Source organism: Meles meles, unplaced genomic scaffold (assembly GCF_922984935.1).
Source record: "Meles meles unplaced genomic scaffold, mMelMel3.1 paternal haplotype, whole genome shotgun sequence".
Classification (NCBI taxonomy): domain Eukaryota; kingdom Metazoa; phylum Chordata; class Mammalia; order Carnivora; family Mustelidae; genus Meles; species Meles meles.
Genome location: NW_025721111.1, coordinates 26,049 through 35,293, shown reverse-complemented (window position 1 = coordinate 35,293; position 9,245 = coordinate 26,049).

The window sequence follows — 9,245 nt, the reverse complement described above, 5'->3', positions numbered from 1 at the left end:
GTTGTGCCATGGGATAGCTCTCTGTCAAAACGTGGTCAAGGCTGCTCAACACAGCACCAACACACAGTGCTGATAGGACTGTTTCTGCTGTTGGTCAGATGTTTCTAATCCAAACTTGTCCTAGATAAAGAAATTCAGACTGAAGCAAAATTATGAAATAAACTGGGCTGTGTTGCCTGCAAGCCCCGTTACTGGTGGCTGACAGAAAGCAGTTTCCTCTGCTCCCTTTCCAGCCTCCCACACTGTAGCTAAGTTCTCTGTTAAGTAAACAAAGGCTAACCCTCACCCCATCCAAAGCTGCTTCAGAAAACCAGAAAACCGCTGCAGTTGCCAATACCAAACTCAACATCCAGCTCATGGGCTCTGTGCACACGCCAGGAAGCCACAGTCCCTGAGATCTCCAACACTTAGGATACCAAGTGGGAGAGCAGGCTATCCCCTCTATGAAATTATCTTTCAGAGGTAGTTTGCTCTGGTACTGTAACAAAAAAAAAAAAAAAAAAAAAAAAAAACAAAAAAAAAAACACTGGGCAGACTGAACCACACACATCTAGACACCTAGGATGCATAGTTTTGGAGGCTGGCAAGTCCAAAGTTAAGGTGCCAGCAGATTCAGTTCTTGGTGAGAACAACTTTTGCATCTGTAGCTAGCTGCCTGTCAGCTGTATCCTCCTCACATGGGGGACAGACACAGACAGAGAGAGTAAGCTCTTTGGTCTCTTTAAAGGGCACTAATCCCATCATGGGGATTCTGCCCTCCTGACCTCATCTCACCCAGGGGATCAGGACTTCAATGTGAGTTTCTGGCGAGGGCACATTCAATCCGTAACACAGTTTTTGTCAAATGCTTTGGGGATGAGAGAGGTGTGAGTCATGGAACTCTAGTGAATCACAGTAAACAAAATATGCATGCATTTCTTCAAGCACTGTGTACACAAGTGTATGTACGTGTAAGTGCGTGTACACGTGCATATATAAATTTCATTTATTTCTGTGATATTTTAGAGTTCACAAATCCATATTAGTGGCAATTTAAACTGAAATTTAGTATACTTTCCACGACTAATAACTTCTAGGAGGGCAAGCTTTATAATCCCATATTTCTCTTAAGTTGTTATGTGGTTATAAACATGACTTTACCTTGAAAAGAACAGCTACCAAGTCCTGGATGGCACGATAAGATCTTTGAATGGATACCTCAGTTACTGAAATTTCGTTTGCTGTAGGTATCAAGCTGTGTCACCTCTACTAGTCTACAGAACACTGTGGGGGTGGGGGGCGGGAATTGTCTTCTGGATATGATCCATATTTTGTCCTACAGATCTTTCCCTTGGACAATGGCAAAATCACAGAGAGTGACAGATTGATTCACAGCCATCTTCCCTTGGAACTGAGAACAACAATTGCACTATTTAGTATCTCTGACTTGTGAATTTTCAGTCTAAGTTGCAAATCTCTAAACTATTTTACTTTGATTTTTTATACAAATGTGTAAAAATAAGATTGTCCTTAAGTTATAAATAAATAAATAAATAAATAAATAAATAAATATTTTATTAATAAATAAAACAATTTAGGGATGCCTGGATGACTAAGTCCTTAAGCATCTGCCTTCAGCTCTGGTCATGATCCCAGGGTCTTGGGATGGAACCACACATTGGACTCCCTGTTCCATGGGAAGCCTGCTTCTCCTTCTCCCACTCCCTCTCTCAGTGTATCTCTTTCTGTCTAACAAATAAAATCTTTTAAAAAAAAACATAAAAACCAATTTATTCTAACACATGAATCTTAGAGTCATAAATTAATTTTTCTTTTGCCCTGTTAAAACACACTGTTGTGTTCACATTGTAAGTAAATATAATTATGGAAGCAAGAGTTCTTCCCTACAATCAAGATTCATGACATAAAATGTTTTCTGAATTGAGAGAGTTTCAAATGGGTGTGCCAAACATGTGACTGGCCATAGAGGTACAGAATTCAATGCACCCACATGTAACTTTGAAATAAAATTCTCAAAGTTTGTGGAAGATGCCAAGCTTTCCAAAAGTGAGAAGGACTGAGATACTAGCCTGGAAAACAGACCTTGCTAAGGAACTCCAGAAGGACGATGAGTGCCTTATATAAAGCTTCTGAAAATGACAGATACCAAGGCATAAAAATCACACATTTCCAAGGTAACCAGAGTAATGATTGTGTCATTTATTGATACTGTTAGTTAATACTTACCTTGATGATTAATTTTATTGGCCAACTTGACTGCCACAACGTGCCCAGATTAACCATTTCTGGTGTGTCTGTGAGGTATTTCTGGATGAGATTGTCATTTATATCACTGGATTTAATAGGACAGATGGCCCACCCCAAAGCGGGTAGGCATTAGTCCATTTCTTGAGGGCCTTCACAGAACAGAGTGGAGGAAGGAGAAATTTGCACTTTTTTTCCTGCCTCACTGTTGAGCTGGGACATCTCATCTCATATTGCTTCAGGAAAAGATGGGGATGAACTGAACTACCAGCTTTCCTGGGTCTTCAACTTACACATGGCAAATCACAGGACTGTCACTGGTCTCTTTCTCTGGAGAACCCTGACTAAAGCAGTTATCTAAAAATTTACCTAATGAATGGCAGCCGTGAACATAACATTCAATGGTAGAAGGAGAAAGTAGAGATTCTGCTCCCCAAAGAAGAAAATTACCTTCAGGAGGAACACCTCTCATATGTGCTTTTCTCAGCTGGTCATATGGAATTCTAACCTACTCTCTCCTACACCTGCTGTTAGAAATAGCAAGAAAAGCATCTATAATCTAGTTAGAAGAAAAAACACAGTTGGGAGATCGGGTCCAAATTCTAGCTTTACTGCTTACTACATGTGGCTTTGGCAGGGCTCACTCCTTCTTTAGAAATAAGTTAATAGGGGCACCTGTGTGGCTCAGTGGGTTAAAGCCTCTGCCTTCAGCTCAGGTCATGATCTCAGGGTCCTGGGATCGAGCCCCACACTGGGCTCTCCACTCAGCGGGAGCCTGCTTCTCCCTCTTCCTCTGCCTGCCTCTCTGCCTACTTGTGATCTCTGTCTTGTCAAATAAATAAATAAAACCTTTTAAAAAAAAGAAACGTCAAAAAAAAAGAATTAAGTTAATAAAACTTACCTCATCTAATTGATGTGTATTATATGTAGTTAGGTATTCACTTAAAGAAGTTTTAAAATTTCCTCTTATTTATTCTTCTCCTATCCCCCTACCCCCCCATGTTGCTTCTCCATGTCCTCATATCAGGGAGATCATATGATAGTTGTCTTTCTCCGATTGAGGGAGACAAACCATAAATGACTCTTAATCTCACAAAACAAACTGGGGGTTGCTGGGGGGAGGTGGGATTGGGAGAGGGGGTGCGGGCTATGGACATTGGGGAGGGGAGGCGAACCATAAGAGACTATGGACTCTGAAAAACAACCTGAGGGTTTTGAAGGGTCAGGGGTGGGAGGTTGGGGGAATAGGTGGTGGGTGATGGGGAGGGCACGTTTTGCATGGAGCACTGGGTGTTGTGCAAAAAGAATGAATACTGTTACGCTGAAAAAAAAATAAATAAATAAAAAGGGAAAAAAAAAAAAAAAAAAAAAAAAAAAAAAAATTTCCTCTTATTATCCCATAAAATATAAACATTAATTGTTATCTTTCTGTTCAAGTTTCTACATTATTTGATATTTCTCTCCTTCAAAGTTGACCACTTGGAAGCATAGTGCTATGAACTGATGCCTATATCCCACCTAAATTCATATGATGAAGGTCTAATTTTAAATGCATTATATTAGGAGGCAGGGGTTTTGGGAGTTGATTTAAGTTTGGATGAAGTCATGAAAGTGAGGCCCCCTAGGATAAGACTTGTGCCCTTTAAAGAAGAGAACAGAGGTGTCTAGTTCCATCTCCACCTCTCTCCCTCTCTTCTCCATCCACCGTTATCCTCCCAGTCCCATGGAGACACAGAAGAAGATGACCAACCACAAGCCAGGGGAACCCTCTACCAGGAACTGGATGGCGCCCAGATCATAGGCATCCACCACCTCCAGAGCTGTAAGAAATCAATGTCTGATATATAAACCACACAGTTTAGGGTATTTTGTTATGGCAGCCTGAGCTGAATGAGACAAATAGCATCCATTCATTTGCATGTCAATGTTCCCTTATCAAATTCAAAGAAATAAAACTCTTTTTATTGGTTTACACCTTCTTTCACTGGGTAAAAGATAACGAATTGGCTTCTCTACCTAAAAGTGCAGAATATACATTCTTCTTCTGACCCATAAGAAACAAATGTGAACTATACAAGATATGGATTATTACCACCATTTTACAGACAAAGAAACAAAGTACACTCACAAGTTTGGAGATCACACCAGTGAGAAGAGAGGCCATTTCTGACTAATCTAATTCAGATTTTGATCACTTCAGACTCCTCTGAGACAATACAAGAAATGTGCCTGATTTTATCAAGTCATTTTGTGAATAACACAAGAAAAGAAGTCAGGAAAATATCAGTTTATCCACAAGCATAATATTTTCTCAGTATCATAGAGTAAAACTAAAGCTTACTCACCAAGATGTTTCCTTCAAACCCCAGTGTAAGACACACACATAGCCAAAGCTGGCTCTCGGGGGTATTCTACCATGAACAGCTATAAAGAGATCTGGACCCAAAGAATGCAGAAAGACTAGACAGAATGACGTTTTCAACAACAGCTGCTACATTTTAATATGTTGGAGCTATTTCAAAATCCCATTGCTCCAACTGAATTTCTGTGCCTTTAAGTCTTTCTTTCCCATCCCAACACCCATCTTATTCAAGGGGTTTTCAATTACTATGGGAAACCAGAGGGTCAGAGTGACTGAGTTTGACACAAATGATCCCTAACCGAAATTACTCTAATACGTGCTTCCATTTCATTCTATAAAAAACTGTTCTATCCAAATGTGGATATCCTCAAGGATACATTATCCAGAAGGATTAATCCAGGATTCTATCCAGAATGCATTATCCCGAAGCATTATCTCTACGTTCCTATTATCTTTTAGATCCATATGTTTAGAAATGACTAGAAAAATCTCTTGTGCATTATTCTGTAGAGTCTAAGTGACAGAAAATCCTTGATTTCTAGAAATAATCAAATCATCTGACTAGTGAATAAATGCGGATGAACCAGGTATGTGATTCTGCTTCAGGTTAAAATACTAAATGTGGCTATAAAATAAAGAGAATAGCTTCTTATATGGCCTCTACACACTGGCTCCTTTCCTACCACAGGATCCTTGAATAATTGCTCCTACTTCTTAAAATCTTTTTTACAGCATCTTGTTTTCACTCACAAAAGAGTAAATCCTCACTTAAAAGAGGCCTTCCTGGAAACCTTAATGAGAGTGGCCTAGCTCCATTTCCATGTTTTTTTTTTTTTTAATAAGAGTTAAAAAAAAAGAGTTAGCACCATTTATTAATTCTTGTTAATATAGCATTTGTCTCTTTCTATCAACATGCACTGTCCATTCTAGTATCCAATAGACACCTGTGGCAACTCAAATTTAAATTCAAATAAATGATAATTAAGTAAAATTACAGAAAAATGATGACTTTGATTTCATTAAAATTGAGAACTCTGTTCCTTTAAAAACACTGTGAAAAGAATAAAATGACTAGCCACATAATGGGAGAAAATATTTGTAAATCACATATATGATAAAGAACTTGAATCAGAATATAAAACTCTCAAAACTCAGTAATATAAAAACTAAAAATCCAACTAAATTGGGCAAAATCTTTGAATACGAACTTTACTCAACTTAACATATGAATGATAAGCACGTAAAAAGATTTTCACCATCACTAGTCATTAGGAAAATGCCAATCAAAGCCACATTGAACTGCCATATCATTCCCTCTAAGATGGCTATAATCAAAAGGACAGTAAGTCTGGGTGAAGATGTGGAGAAATTGTACTCTTACACTACTGTTGGTAAGAATATAAAACCACTTTGGTAAACAACTGGATATTTTCTTAAAAAGTTAAATTTACAGATAAAATATGACCCAGCCATTCAACCCCTAAGTGTTTACCCAAAAGAAATGAAAGTGTTGGTCCAGACAAAGACTTATACATGTATGTTCATAGTAACTTTACGTATAGTAGCCAAAACCTGGAAACAACCCGAATATCCACTACTAGGTGAATGGATAAACAAGCTATGGCTTCTTTGCATGATGGAATACTACTCAGCAATGAAATGAAGCACTGATAAATGCAAATACACGGGTGAATCATGAAATAATTATATTGAATTAAAGATGTTAAAAATACATAGTATGATTCTATTTATATATAATTCTTGAAAATGCAAAATAATCTACAATGACAGAAAACAGACTGGTGGTTTCCTAGGAATGGGGAGCAACAAGTGATTCGCAAGGGACATAAAATTTGGGAGATTATAAGTATGTTCACTGTCTTGACCATGATGGTTTCATCAATATATACATGTGCCAAAGCTTCCTGGTGTATAGACCTCAAATATATGTACAGTTTCCTGTATGTCAATTATACCTCAATAAAGCTGTTCCTCAGTTGTACCAGCCACAAGTCAAGTGCTCAAGAGCCACATGTAGCTAGTGGCTATCAGATTGGACATTGTAGATAAAGAGCAGTACTATCAGCACAGATAGTTCTAGTCAGCAGCAATGCTCTAAAGCAGGGGCTGAGCAAACTATATACCAGGGACACACTGCCTGTTCTTCTAAACCCATTTTTTATTGGAACACACTTATGCCCAGTCATTTACATACTGTAAGTGGCTGCTATGGTGCTACCAGGGCAAAGTCGATAGTTGCAATAGAGGCCTTATTATCTACAAATCTACATAATTTGCTATCTGTCCCTTTAAGAAAGGATTTGCTGATCCTGGTCTAAATAAAACACTCTGAACATGGGCTACATCTGTCCTGTTCACTGCTGTATAACCCAAGCGGTGTTTATGGAGTACCTCATGAATGCACTGTCCTAAACACTAGAGAGGCAGTCTTCAACAATACAGAAAATAAGATCACAATTCTCATGGTTTTCACAATCTGGCAAAGGGTTCAGGTCACATGAGAAGTAAATAAGAAAAGAGGCAAGGATGAATGCTAAGATGAAAAGCAAACAGAGGTATGGAGTATGAGTGAGGGCAGCAACTTCCACTTAGGTAGTCAGCACAGGCCTCTGAGAGGACCAGACATCTGAACATGAGAGCGCCAACACTGCAGAGACCTGTGGCAGAAGCCGAGGGAGGAGCAACACCCAAGGCCTCAGGACAGGAATTAATTGGAAGACCTGATGCGTGCAAAAGAAGGCCCATGTGGCTGGAGAATACACAAGGTGGAAAAGGTAGGTAAGGAGGGAGAAATAGAGAAGGCTAAGAAAAGGTGTCTGAATTTTATCTAAGTATGATGGAAAGCCACTATAGGACTTCAAGGCAGGGAGCAGTCTGATCAGTGCACATTTTTACAGATCACTCTGGTGCTGTGAAGTGAAAACCGGGCCAGGCAAGAGCAAGGAAGGTGTTAGAAAAGTTACGGAGTTTCTGGAAAGGTACATGTGAGAGACGGTGGTGGTCTGGCTTGGGCTACGCGGCAGCAGTACAGAGGAAGTGGAGAAAGTAAAGTTATGTTGTGAAGTAATAGTTAACTGGCCTTTCTGGTGGTTGTGGTAGAGGTAAGGAAATGAAGGAGTTAAAAATGAACCATAGATTTTAGCTTGAACGAGTGGGACAACAGTATGAACCGCAAATATGGGAGAAACTACTAACTGTAAGACCTAATACTGTGTGCTTATTCTATGACAGTATTCACTCCATTTCACAGTTAATACTCCCAACCATCTTGAATAATAGGTACTACTATCATGTTCATTGTATAAATAGGAAACTGAAGGTGAAGGTCAGAAAAATAGGACCAACACAGTGAAGATTTGAACCTGGGTCACCGCACTCGAAATTTCACCACATTGTATGTAATTGCCTCCTTAACAGTAATTTCGGGGAATATGAACTTCATTAGAGGCAATGGCGGTACCACTGGATTAACAGTCTCTCAGAATGACTAGTTTGAAAGATGCTACTGTTCTGCTTTATCTCTTAAACATCACCCTGTATTCTTAGAATAAAAGAAATAATTGGCATCTATGCATTTTTCAAAGCACTTTCTGCAGCATTACCCTTTGATTCCCGTTTACAAAGGAGGAAACTGAAACAAGTCCAGTGATTTCCTTAAGATCATCAAGAGAGTAACAGAACTAGAACTAAAAGCCAGACGAACTGACTCTATGTAGTGATCTGGCCAATAAGTGTGTCTTTAAAAATTCAGACCGTTCAGAAAAACAAACAAACAAACTAACAAAAACGTGTTTTATATCACTACCCCAAATACGGATACATATGTGAAATGGAGAAAAAGAAGTAATACAAAACTGTTCTCACCATTACTAATTTGTTAGGATTTCTTTTTCTTTTCTTTTTTTTTTTTATAATTTTGATTGTAACTAGCAATTTAAACAACATTGATCCACACCTTGGTAATTAACACTACAACACATACTGCAATCACATAGTAGACTTTTTAGGAAATAAGTCTCATGGCTCACAAAAACTATCAAAACCCAAAAGGGCAAGATGGAACATATAGATGAGTTTGCTGAGTATTTGGGTTACCTGAGGACTAGTGTCTGTAAGAGTATAAATGGCAATGATTGCATGAACTACAGTTTAGAAAAATTCTTTATTATGATTATTTCCTAATCATCAATAGAATAATAATCAATCCTAATATGGAGGTCTGAAATCAAGGCATGCCTGCTAATATTTAAAATGAGAGAGGTGCACTTTTATGGAAAAAAAAAAATTAAAAACAACAAAAAAGTGCTTCACCTTGTCTTTGCCCCAAAGGAAGTAAAGAGCTACAGAATGCCCAGATTAGCAAAATCTATTTCCTTTGGAAAGAAAGAGAGAGAGAGAGAGAGAGAGAGAGAGGAGACTGGTGATAATGTGGCAGCCCATTAAGATATATAATGAAAGACAGCATCTTGAGGACAACGGCTTAAGATGCAAGTAATCTTTCATTTATTGGATAAGTACTACTTGTTAAATGATCAAGCTACTCAAATATCCTTTGCCAGAATGCTTAATTTCCCTTAGTAAAGGAAGAAAACTGCTCAGGAGTATCAATCTTTGATTT